This window comes from Balaenoptera acutorostrata, chromosome 5, assembly GCF_949987535.1.
Source record: "Balaenoptera acutorostrata chromosome 5, mBalAcu1.1, whole genome shotgun sequence".
Lineage (NCBI taxonomy): Eukaryota > Metazoa > Chordata > Mammalia > Artiodactyla > Balaenopteridae > Balaenoptera > Balaenoptera acutorostrata.
Window position 1 is genome coordinate 76,077,280 of NC_080068.1, and position 13,887 is coordinate 76,091,166.

The following is a 13,887-nucleotide window of genomic DNA, read 5'->3' on the forward strand; positions in this document are numbered from 1 at the left end:
TCCCAGCCTTCTATTATAGCAAACAGTGGCCATAAGACCCTATTCTGGCCATTAAATGTCAGAGAATGCTTCTGAGAAGTTTCTGGAATTCTCTTTTCTTTTCTGATAGGAGAGGCAAACCTACAAAGAACGTTCCCTTTTGCCACCCCTCCCTTTCTGTTTTTGGCTCTGGCCTGGCAGCCATCTTGGATCCATGAGGGAACTTCATAAATAAGCCAAGGATGATAGAGCAGAACAACGGGAATTGGGTTGTTTATCACCTTATCAACCAACAAACAACCTCAGCAACAGCCTTTTCTAAACTTCCTCTGAACTGAAAATAATACATGTCTATATTTTAAGCCATGTCTAGTAGTCTTACTCTGTGGCTTATAGCAGAGTGCATCCCATAAAAATACAAATAATTCCCTGGATTCGTGTTGAAAGGCATAACAAGTCAATCCAGGCTACTACTAAGGAAGAGACGGAGTCCACCTCTCCCCGGAAGCAGCAGGCCAAGCTTTCAGGATGACAGGTGTTGTAGAGGAATGCTCAGACGCAAGGCATGTGGGTGGCTGGCTGAGCTCACAGGTACGAAGCCAGGCTGGCAACCATGTGGCCTAGCGGCCAAGGGAGGTTAAAACTAGAGAAGCAAAGACAAAAGGCCCAGGTAGGGGCCAGAGCCAGGACAGGATCTGGAACAGAGGAACTGGCCTCAGGAAAACAGGTTTGAGTAGCAGAGGCTAAGCCAAGTTTAAAGGCAGCAGCTGAGATTTTCTGAAGGGAAGTGAGTGCAGCCAATAAAGCCTGCAGTACCACGATGTCTTTTCAGGAGTGGCCCAGGAAGTCCTATGCATCTTTTAAAAGATATTATATGAGGGAAACAGGATCGCTATGAGACTTAGAGAATTGGGTCAGATGCTCTGCCTCTATCCCTTTGTAAGCTCCTGAGTACTCACCATATTTTACAGTAACTGAGTTTGTCTTCCTCATGAGAAGGAATTTAGTTCCTCTGAGGATAGAAATCATGTTTTATTCATATCTGTGCCGTCATTGCCAAGCAGAGTACTTAACAACAATTGACTCACAGTTTGTGGGATGGATAATAAAAATAATAACAGTTTTATTCAACTCTTACAATGTGCCAGGCATTGTATAAAACGCTTTATACACAATAGTTCATTTATTTCACAAGAACTAATCACTATCATTACCCCCACTTAACTGATGAGGAAACTAGGTTTTACAGAAGTTAAGTAAATTTCCCCAGAATACCCGCCTAGGATATTCAGACTTTGCATCAGAAACCAGGCCATCTCCCTCCATTAATGCTCTTACCCATTAATGGAGGGATCAAACCCCACCCCCTGCATTAGAAGGCGAAGTCTTAACCACTGGACCACCAGGGAAGTCTCAGATTTCCTAATACTTTTTTAACTGAAAAATATGCATAACTGTATGCACTAAACCTACAGGTAAAAGCACCAGGCACTCAGAGAGACAAACTCCAGCCTTCGGGCTCCTACTGCTGCATCTGAATTGTGCTTGAAGCTCCATGACTCTAGAAGCCCAGTACTGCTGAGTATTAATTCAATTGATTCAACATGCAGTGTTGTGCCATGACTACAAGCTATCTCCTTCCCGGAGATCATAGTTACTGCCCTCAGATTATAGGAATTAGGATGCGTGACCTCTTCAGGACAAATGACTTCCCTACTGATAAAAAGTGTCTGGCACTACAAGAGTTATGTACAAGGATCATTTTTAAAGAACGTAATAAGAGGAAACCCATGGAGTCCTCTAACGCCGACATAGTCTATGTCACAACCACTTATACATCATTTGTCTCTCTCTTCTTTTCATATTAGATTAAGACTACTAGTTTAATTTTATTGGTTCCTAATACTTACTAAAATACACTTGCCACTTCGCTAAGGATTCTTAATATTCTTTAAATTTATTTCTTCACTCACTTGATATTACTCCATGCTGATAATTTGCCATGCTCAAAACTGTGTTCTGCTGACTCAGTAAGGTACTGAAGTATGGGGGGGTGGTATAACACCAGAGTCCAAAAGGATTTTAACAGCCTGGACTAACACAATAAAATTATATTCTGTTGAATGTAGAGTCTTGTACATATATACAGAAAGGAAACTAACAAAACAGTATTGCATTAAATGAAAAATACATGTTTTATGGGACCGAAAGTTTAAACTTCATGAATCTTTTCATTGAGAAAAGATGACTAAGTGAGTCAAAAAGATAAGGTCTTCTTGGCAGAAATATTATAGAGAAAATTCAGGCATCTGATTAAAGGCTGGACACTAGTTGCTCAGTGGATAAGAGCTCAATCTCCGGAGTCAAACGTTCTGGTAGTTATATCACTTACCATCCTGTGACTTTGACGAAGGTACTCAATATCCGTGAGCTTGGACCAGTTTGCTTCTGCAGCTTAACAGACCACCCCAAACTGAGCGGAATACAACCATAAGCACTTATTGCTTGCTCATGAGTCTGAGTGGGCACTAACAATCTAGGATCTAGGCTAAGCTCTGCAGGGCTTGGCTTCAAGCTGTTGTTGGGTCCAGGTCTGTTCTTTGTGTCTCTCACTCTTCTAGGACCAGCCAAGCTCCTGTAGCATGTCCTTCTTTTGGTGATGGAAGGAGTGCAAGAGGCAAACCCCAAAATGCAAGCATATTTCAAGCCTCTGCACGTGCTATGTCTGTTACCATCCCATTGTCCAATGGGAGTCATGTGGCCAGACTAAAGTCACTCCTGTCTTCAGGTAGCCATGGAAGAAGTGTGTCAGTGTACTACAGGGAAAGGGAAAAAACAGCCAATAATTTAATCTACCACAAAGCCCTAGTTTTCTCATAGACAAAATAAGCTTACCACATCTATGAGGTGTGGTAGGCAGACTAATAGCCACCCCAAAATGGCCATGCCCTTATCCCCACAATCTGTGAATACATTACCTTAAAGGACAAAAGAGATTTTGCAGAGTGACAATGTTAAGGATCTTAAGATAAAAAGATTAGCCTGGATTACTCAGGAGAGCACAATGTAATCATAAATATCTTTATAAGAGAAAAAGGGAGGTGGAAGAGTTAGAAAAGAAGATGTAACAGTGGAAGCAGACATCACATGAGCCAAGGAATGTGAGCCTCCAGAAGCTGGAAAAGGTAAGGAATGGATTCTCCCCTAAAGCCTCCAGAAGGAACATAGCCCAGTTGAAACATTGATTTTAGTTCCCTAAGACTCATTTCAGACTTCTGACCTCTAGCACTGCAAAGTAATAAACTTGTGTTGCTTTAAGCCACTAAGTTTGTGGCAATTTGTTTCAACAGCAACAGGAAACTAATACACTAGGTAATTATCATTGTTCAGTCCTTCCTAAATATGGATACTGCAGGCTTTATTTTTCACATAACCAGCATGACTAATCTGGATGTCAAAAGCCCTGCTTTTCATTTCAGAGGAAGATTATGAGTCCTGTGTCATTGAAAAGGGGAGTATTTACTTGGGACAGTTTGGAAGAAGTACAGTGGAATCTTGGGACATGAGAGGGCATCACTTCTGCCAGATGCTCCATATGCAATGTGCTGATAGCTGTCAAAGGAAGGTGCTCAGGAGAAGCCATGAGGGGACGTGTGAACCTGGCTCTACACCAAAGGCACCATGCAGGTGAGGAGAGCTGCTCTGCCAGCACGGGCTGCTTCTAGGGCCCCTGTAAGCAGGGTTGCCTGCAGCTTCTCCATGCTGACCCAGTTCTAATCCACAGAGCCCCGTCCCCCAACCTCTAGACCCACTGACTTCCTCTAAGGTCATAGCCCATCCACCTCTTCTCCCCTTCCTAAGATGACCCTCATTTAGTCTCCACTGGTTTGGTACTGGGACTTCTCTCTATTCTCTTTCCACTGACCTGTTAGAGCATAATTCCCCAGCGCCTACTCTTCTAACACAGCCTGTCTCTTGAAAATCAATACCTTGGCTTTCATTCCTCTATCCACCTGTGGACAAGTCAAGCTTTCAGAGTTTTAATATAATAAAGATATTTAATTTCCATATCATTAGTTACATAAAAGATACATAAAGGAGCAACTTAATTTTTTCATGGCCTAATTTTATTGTTTAAGAATCAATAAAATAAGGAATACTTCTCTAATTTGGTCTATTAACTATAGGGGAGAGTTACATGGACAAAAATTACATCTATTTCTTCCCTCCTAATGAAAGGTTCTAAGACATAAATAATTTGTCAGAGGGGACCTTCAAGATGGCAGAGGAGTAAGACGTGGAGATCACCTTCCTCCCCACAAATACATCAAAAATACATCTACATGTGGAACAACTCCTACAGAACACCTACTGAACGCTGGCAGAAGAGCTCAGACTTCCCAAAAGGCAAGAAACTCCCCACATACCTGGGTAGGGCAAAAGACAAAAGAAAAAACAGAGACAAAGAATAGGGACGGGACCTGCACCAGTGGGAGGGAGCTGTGAAGGAGGAAAGGTTTCCACACACTATGAAGCCCCTTCGCGGGCAGAGACTGCAGGTGGCAGAGGTGGGGAGCTTCAGAGCCGTGGAGGAGAGCGTAGCAACAGGGGTGCGGAGGGCAAAGCGGAGAGATTCCTGCACAGAGGCTCGGCGCCGAGCAGCACTCACCAGCCCCAGAGGCTTGTCTGCTCACCCGCCGGGGCGGGCAGGGCTGGGAGCTGAGGCTTGGGCTTCGGTCAGATCCCAGGGAGAGGACTGGGGTTTGCTGCGTGAACACAGCCTGAAGGGGCTAGTGCGCCACGGCTAGCCGGGAGGGAGTCTGGGAAAAAGTCTGGAACTGCCTAAGAGGCAAGAGACCATTGTTTTGGGGTGCGCAAGGAGAGGGGATTCAGAGCACTGCCTAACTGAGCTCCACAGACGGGCGCGAGCCGCGGCTATCAGTGCGAACCCAGAGACGGGCATGAGATGCTAAGTCTGCTGCTGCCGCCACCAAGAAGCCTGTGTGCGAGCACAGGTCACTATCCACACCTCCCCTCCCGGGAGCCTGTGCAGCCCGCCACTGCCAGGCTCCCGTGATCCAGGGACAACTTCCCCGGGAGAACGCACAGTGCGCCTCAGGCTGGTGCAGCATCACGCTGGCCTCTGCCGCCGCAAGCTCGCCCCGCATCCGTACCCCTCCCTCCCCCCGGCCTGAGTGAGCCAGAGCCCCCGAAGCAGCTGCTCCTTTAACCCCGTCCTGTCTGAGCGAAGAACAGACACCCTCAGGAGGCCTACACTTAGAGGGGGTGCCAAATCCAAAGCTGAACCCCGGGAGCTGTGCGAACAAAGAAGAGAAAGGGAAATCTCTCCCAGCAGCCTCAGCAGCAGAGGATTAAATCTCCACAATCAACTTGATGTACCTGCATCTGTGGAATACCTGAATAGACAACGAATCATCCCAAATTGAGGAGGTGGACTTTGGCAGCAAGTGTAGATTTAGGGTTTGCTTTCTGCATCTAATTTGTTTCTGGTTTTATGTTTATCTTAGTTTAGTATTTAGAGCTTATTATCATTGGTAGATTTGTTTATTGATTTGGTTGCTCTCTTCCTTTTTAAATTTTTTATATATATATATTATTTTCTTTCCATTTTCTCTTTTTGTGAGTGTGTATGTGTATGCTTCTTTGTGTGATTTTGTCTGTATAGCTTTGATATTATCATTTGTCCTAGGGTTCTGTCTGTCCGTTTTTTTTCTTTGTTTTGGGGGTTTTTTGGGGTTTTTTTTTGTATAGTTCTTAGTGCTTTTTATCATTGGTGGATTTGTTTTTGGTTTGGTTGCTCTCTTCTTGCTTTTTTTATTACTTTTTAATTTTTTATTTTTAATAAATTTTTTTAATTTTTAATTTTAATAACTTTATTTCATTTTTTTCTTACTTTCTTTCTTTCTTTTTCTCCCTTTTCTTCTGAGCCGTGTGGCTGACAAGGTCTTGGTGCTCTGGCCAGGTGTCAGGCCTGAGCCTCTGAGGTGGGAGAGCTGAGTTCAGGACATTGGTCTACCAGAGACCTCCCAGCCCCACATAATATCAAATGGCGAATCCTCTCCCAGAGATCTCCATCTCAATGCTAAGACCCAGCTCCACTCAACGACCAGCAAGCTACAGTGCTGGACACCCTATGCCAAACAACTAGTAAGACAGGAACACAACCCCACCCATTAGCAGAGATGCTGCCTAAAATCATATTAAGTTCACAGACACCCCAAAACACACCACCAGACATGGACCTGCCCACCAGAAAGACAAGATCCAGCCTCATCCACCAAAAGACAGGCACCAGTCCCCTCCACCAGGAAGCCTACACAACCCACTGAACCAACCTTAGCCACTGGGAGCAGACAACAAAAACACTGGGAACTACGAACCTGCAGCCTGCGAAATGGAGACCCCAAACACAGTAAGTTAAGCAAAATGAGAAGACAGAGAAATACACAGCAGATGAAGGAAGAAGGTAAAAACTCACTAGACCAAACAAATGAAGAGGTAATACGCAGTCTACCTAAAAAAGAATTCAGAGTACTGATAGTAACGATGATCCAAAATCTTGGAAATAGAATGGAGAAAATACAAGAAATGTTTTAAAAGGAACCTTCCTGCACTGTTGGTGGGAATGTAAATTGATACAGCCACTATGGAGAACAGTATGGAGGTTCCTTAAAAAACTAAAAATAGAACTACCATACGACCCAGCAATCCCACTACTGGGCATATACCCAGAGAAAACCATAATTCAAAAAGAGCCATCTACCACAATGTTCACTGCAGCACTATTTACAATAGCCAGGACATGGAAGCCACCTAAGTGTCCATCAACAGATGAATGGATAAAGAAGACGTGGCACATATATACAACGGAATATCACTCAGCCATAAAAAGAAGCGAAATTGAGTTATTTGTAATGAGGTGGATGGACCTAGAGACTGTCATACAGAGTGGAGTAAGTCAGAAAGAGAAAAACAAAGACCGTATACTAACCCATATATGTGGAATCTAAAAAAAAAAAAAAAAAAACAGGTTCTGAAGAATCTAGGGTCAGGACAGGAATAATGATGCAGACATAGAGAATGGACTTGAGGACATGGGGAGGGGGAAGGGTAAGCTGGGACGAAGTGAGAGAGTGGCATGGACATATATACACTACCAAATGTAAAATAGATAGCTGGTGGGAAGCAACTGCATAGCACAGGGAGATCAGCTGGGTGCTTTGTGTCCACCTAGAGGGGTGGGATAGGGAGGGTGGGAGGGAGATGCAAGAGGGAGGAGATATAGGGATATATATGTATACATATAGCTGATTCACTTTGTTATACAGCAGCAACTAACACAACATTTTAAAGCAATTATACTCCCATAAAGATGTTAAAAAAAATTTGTCAGCAGTTAGGTGAGATAATGAATTATTAGAAAAATAAAATTAAGCAAAGAGATCCAAATTCTTAGTTGAATGTATTTGTACACATAAATAAAATTTCCTTAACCAAAAATTTTTGTATGGTATTTTATTCTGTGTATCATTTTGAAAATTCCTTCCAGGCAATAATGATTGAGGGATTGATATATTTATAAAATGTGTCAATTTATAGACTATTAAATGTTTATATTGCTTTATACAATATTCAGAATACTGGATTTAGGAGAATGATCAGAAATCTGCAAGCATGAATAGGCCAGCCAGAGGATATTTGTCTAGTCCTACACTTATACTGTTTTTACAAGGTTTGGAAACACTGGGCGCTAATTCCCTAATTATGTGGTAACCATGGTCTGCCAGTAGAGTTCATTAAGTTGTTTCAAGTCATCTTGTGGAATCTGTGGGTTTGCTCGGCATGTTGTTCTAAAGTCAGAATTAAGATAGATTCATGGGATTTATCTTCAAGCAATTAAAACAAAGCTTCCACAAATTTAAATGTCATGATGATACAAGAATTCTGATAAGTTGACGAAAATGAGAGATATTCCAATTTAGATATTTCTTGCACTAAGGAGAGGAAAATTTTAATGAGATTCACAAGACTTGGATAAGTGAGTGCTAATGGTCAGAGTCACCATTCCGGACTTTAGGGGACTTGTAGGTAATCTTGGGAACAGATTACCCTTCAGTTCTTGGGCCTAGATCAGAAGAACATTATAAAGAAAGCAAGAGAGGCTGAAGAAAGGAATCTAATATAATGATGGTCTAACAAGAGAAAGACTAAAACCGAGAAAAATATAAGCATTGGAGAAGTGAAAAGTGGGTGGCAGAGGCTATGATAGGCCAACAAGAAAACAGAGTGGGGGGGAATCCTCTAGAGATGGGAAACAAAGTCAAGTGTGGTATCTGAATTCTTCCAGGAATCACTTTACACAACCATTCATAATACACTACTGAATATTCCATGAAGGCTGGAATTGGGTTTTATTCCTCATCTTATCTAGCATAGTGCCTGCTCCATAATAGATATGCAGTAAATGGTTATTAAATAAATGACTGAATGAATATTAAAGATAACTCACATCAGAAATAATTGATTGGAGCAAGCTACCAATACTTCACCATGCAAACTCTATTCCTATTCAATATAGGAAATCTCCAAAGACAAAGAGATGGAAAAGAAGGAAATACCACTAAGAGAATGTCACTGAATTCATTAACTCAAAGTAAGAATATTTATTGAGGTCCTAATTAGTATCAATGTCAAATGCTGTGATAAAGAGTATCAAAGTGATGGTATGTGGAAGGTGGTCACAGTACTCTATAGTTTACAACAATTCTTTAATTGTACACAAATAATCTAGCAGTAGTATCAGCTTATTTTTTGGTGCTTTTTTTCTGCTTCTTGGATGACGTCACCTAATTTCTTAATGTAGCTTTCTGCATCGTTTGAAATTGTATCAAAAATCCTAGAATTTCTTGCCTACTAAGCTAAGAAGGCAATATTCCATTAGTAGATGCTTGCTTTGATAGACTATTGCATAAGAATTTCCCTGGATAAATGTGATTTTAAATCCTACAACTTAATGTTACATATACAGAAAAGAGCTCAAGTTGTAATTAATTGATTAATAACGATACTACCTTATAGAGTTGCTATGAGGAATAAACAATGCACATAAATAATGAGAACAGTGCCTGGCATTCATGAGGTACTTAATCAGTGTTTACTATTATTCTTGCTGTTGTTTTTCCAGAGTGGTCCACATAAACCACTGGGACTAAAGAGTCAAGAGTATCACTTCCTTTTTTCTGGAATATTATCTTATTACCGAAGCTAGATTCAGTGAACCAGAGATGGATAAGAAGCATGACCTGAAACTTCTGTTAATACAGATTAATGGCTGCATGCTAAGGTCAGTGAGCAAAGCTGAGCAGCTGTCTTCCTTGAGTGAACCTAGCCATCCCCCCGCAGTCTCAACTCCTCCAATCTCATGACAATTCAATCAAATGATGCTATAGAAATGATGTTTTGATAAATTTTAAAAGTATAATTTAAAACTGGATAGAAGCTATTTAACTGCAGAAAAACCTCCCCTAGGTGAAGATTGAACACTCAATAAATGATAGATTTTAAAAGCTGCTAACCAAACGTTGAAGTTTCAAAAGACCAGATGATATCATAACATGATACATTTAGTCTTGTAAATCTTCACACTTGTTATTATTATAATATTTCAAAAGGTAAAGTTGGGAATTTTATAGAGCATAGAGCATTATACTTTTAAAAACTAACAAAGCCAAAACAGCAAAAGGCAGAATTCTAGCTTTGGGCCAAACAATTAATTTCTCCGATATTCAGTTATTTTATTTTTTTTATTAATTTATTTATTTATTTTTGGCTCTGTTGGGTCTTCGTTTCTGTGCGAGGGCTTTCTCCAGTTGCGGCGAGTGGGGGCCACTCTTCATCGCGGTGCGCGGGCCTCTTACTGTCGCGGCCTCTCCCATTGCGGAGCACAAGCTCCAGACGCGCAGGCTCAGTAGTTGTGGCTCACGGGCTTAGTTGCTCCGTGGCATGTGGGATCTTCCCAGACCAGGGCTCGAACCCGTGTCCCCTGCATTGGCAGGCAGATTCTTAACCACTGCGCCACCAGGGAAGCCCAAACAGACATCATCATAATAATAATATCCTGTTTATTTCACAAAATTTTGGGTACAATTAAGTAAAATAATGTCTGTAAAACCCTTTGCATAATGTAAATTGTTCTGCAAGTGCATTATTATTTTTATTTTATTTTATTTGTCTTGAAATGTTAGAATGCTCATAAATATGAGCACGTTGGCCAGAGGCATGCATGTACATACATAGATGGAGGTTAATGTCTAATTCGAGTTCTTAGAAAGGAGCCACCAAATTATTATAATATGTGCTGAAATTACCTTCCTTCTTTGCATCTATTTTTCTCTAATACAGTAATGTTAAATTTGTAGAAAGAGAGGGAACTAAAATTATGGAAATTATAGTACGTGATTCTAACAGAGTATGCTTACAAAGTTTGAGGATAAGGTCAAGAAAAGATTACCATCTGAAATGTAATCTCATAAGAATAAATTAGAAAAAATTAATGACCTTAATTGTCTGTATCATTGACCCACCCTAAGAGACTTTGGAAATAATGTTGCTGCTAAGAGCAAGGTGTATATCAAATTCAATCATGTGAACTGGGTGAAGAGCTATGAGCTATGCGGTTGTTTTGCAATTAGTCTTGCATGAGATAACAAGGAATAATTTTTTAAATAAAAAATAATCTCTCTAAAATTTTCAAATAATGAGTAAAATTATTATCAGATAGAAACATCCTTACAGCACAATTTCTTAAAGAGAACTAAAAAAGAACACCTATATCAGAGAATAATGGTAAAATTTCTGGGCCTGTTTCTAAACAAACTAGTGATGGATAAATTAGGATACCAATAGGAAACATGTCTATCAGTATACCTGTATTTATCTTTGGCTCAGGAAATACCCTCCTGGTGATCTAACCTGATCAGAATAAAAAATCATAGATCAATACATATCTGCTTCATTTTCCTCATTAAACATTGAAGCCATAAAGAACACTAAGGAATATTTTTTATTAAAATTTCCTTTTACATCTAGGTCAATAATTCTCTTTACTGTATATAAGAACAACCTAAACAGTTTCTAATACATGCCTATTTCCAGGCCATGACTAGATTCTAGGTTTTCAGATTTCCAAATTGGCCTCTCTTAAGCATTACATTCTTGTCATCTCTGAGAGAAATGAAAAAGTCAGGCATCTGAAAACCCATAACTTAGACCAGCTCCAGGCTCTTGAGTGATTCACCAATGAACCACAGTCTATAAGGGCCACCTGATCATCCAGGTGACCTTTTCTCTCCTGGCCCATCACTACCCTTAAAAACCTTGATTAATACTGCACATTCTCAATTACCCAGAATTCTATAGGGTAAATTAATTGACAAACAGAATGAAAATTTGTTCTAATGTCCCTTTTACAGACAACTTTCTAAATAAGTGCTGCTAAGAAGTGTAAATGTTTGGAGCAAATAATTTCAATGACTATTCTCTGCACAGTTGAAATTTTTGCAAAGCACATGCCAATGTTTTATGAGACAGCAATAACATAATGGAAAACTAATAGAGAGGAAGCAAAGTGATTTACAGGGTCTTTGAAAGATATTATTTGTATTTAGGGCCCCCTCTCAAGTTTCATGTTGAGTGCTTTAAGATTTTATAACCTAAAAAGGGAAGAAAACCTTGACTGTTTCTTCAATCACAGTTCCTTTCTTCAATCAGATTGTCTGTGCATTGGAACCTTAATCAAATATCCAAGATATGACTCCTGACTCCTCACTTTTCCTCACTGAGAGAAATTGCTACATTACAGTTACATCTAGTTAAGTTTGCTGCTTACTTTCCAAGGAATTCAGAAAATATACAGAGATCCAGGGAAGAGTCACATCTGGCCCCTATATCACACTTAACGGGAGTAATTGAATGGTAACTTCTGCTTTTACCCCCTGGGGCTTCTCTGCTACTGTACTGTGGGATGCCTGTGGGCGTGACCTACTCAGTCATCCTAAGACATATGCCTAAGATATTTGTCATCCGTTATGACATACACATCTCTTAGCAATCAGCAAGTATCCAAGTCAGCTCTCGACATAACGCTGTGTAGATTGCACTGCACAACTCCAAGCTGTGCTGCTCACACAGTGATGTGAATGGAGCCCCTTAGAATAGTGCAGCTGGCAGCCTGATTCAAGGTAGGAGCTCATTTAACATTTTATCCTGGAGAGATCGGAGAATATTCCCACGATGATGATGGCAATGATAATGATGATGAAACTAATGATGATGGCCAAAATTTGTGAATACCTACAATGTGCTGATTACTGTACAATTATTTAAAAAAAAAGAATGACCAAAAGAAACTGATTAAATATCAGACTTTGAGGGACCTCTGCTAGGAACCATTATTGTTTTCTTAAAGCATGGGGTAAATGGAACGAGGTAAAATTATTAGAAAATGACAGATTTTTTTCTCCAAAAAACGGTGGGATGGAATTATGCATAAAAATATAAGTAAATATTGCAACCTAATCTAGTACTAAATTTTGACTTCGGAAGTTCTTCTATTTCCTCTTTGTGAATTTACAGCAGTATCAGGATAAAGCCATAGGGAGGAAAAGCTCTTCTCTCATAGGTTTTGAAGACTTAAGGTATTTACTCATAAATGATAGGTTTCTTGAGAGATCTGAACAACAAATTCAAATCTAAGTACTAAAATCGGTACAGCAGTTTTGTAAATAATCCTCCAAATCATACAGCAATTGAAATCATGACAAGCTAAATTAATCACAAGAATGCAAACATTTTAAAACAATTTTTACAGAGTCTTGGTCTACACTTTAGCAATAACAATTTCTGCATTGGGTGAAACACAGACGCCACTAAGATGAACTCAACCTAATGACTAGAAATCCACACAGGACTGCGTCCAACCTAGTAAAACGTAGTCATCAGTTTCTGATTTTTGGTTCTCAACCCCCTCCCCTAAGCTGTGAAATCCTTCATGGGTAAATTCTATAAATGAAAAAAACCTTTGCTTTTAACTGCTTTTATCCTTTGATTTCTTTTCTAAATCCTCATGATGTGACTTTTCCAAATACTTCTTTTAAATGAAAAATAAGTGTCTTTGGTTAAAATCCCCACCACTCCCGTGTTGTTATATAATGTCAAGGCATTGAATAATTCATCACAAGAGATCATTTTATTTAAATATTGAGAATAAAAAATGGTATTACAATGAAAAATACTGGCTTGCTACCTTAATGGTAGTGATTATGAACTCCATTCCTGAAAATAATGATGCCTGTTTTTAACAGAAAATCATTTCACCAATGCTTCCAGGCAATTTCAAAAACTTAACATAAGATCATTGCCAAAGGCCCAGGACCTGAATAATACATTCCTACATTACTGGGCAGAATCTATCATATCTTAAGGGCTAATTTTTTACTATAAAATCTGATCTCAATCTGTACATTTATAGAATAACTTTTTCAAGTGCTGCCCTAGAGTTCTTAAGCAAATTAATGGAGAAATGCACCTCAGATGAAATCTGCAACCTCCCCAGGAATGGGAGGAAGCCTTTATATCTACATAACATTCCAGCTGAATCCAACTCCACTGAATGCAGTACTCAGCCTTTTCTGGTTTAAATATCTATACAAGTGATGATAAATGCTAAACTGGTGTCTTAAGGATGATTAACCAGAAATTAACTCCTAAGCTTTGCTCAAATGCTTTGAAGACTACAGTCTGTCTTCTTCCCTTCCTTGGCTAAGAAACAGATACATTGTTTTAGTCATTACGCCCTAGAAGAAGACTACTTACATGTTAGGAATTTGG

The 13,887-nt window shown here is 39.8% G+C and overlaps 1 protein-coding gene across 7 annotated transcripts in view; it reads right to left on the reverse strand.

The window, feature by feature from the left end:
- Positions 1–13,887, reverse strand: part of GRXCR1 (glutaredoxin and cysteine rich domain containing 1) — a 336,269-nt gene that overhangs the window by 113,384 nt on the left and 208,998 nt on the right. The window lies entirely within an intron of this gene.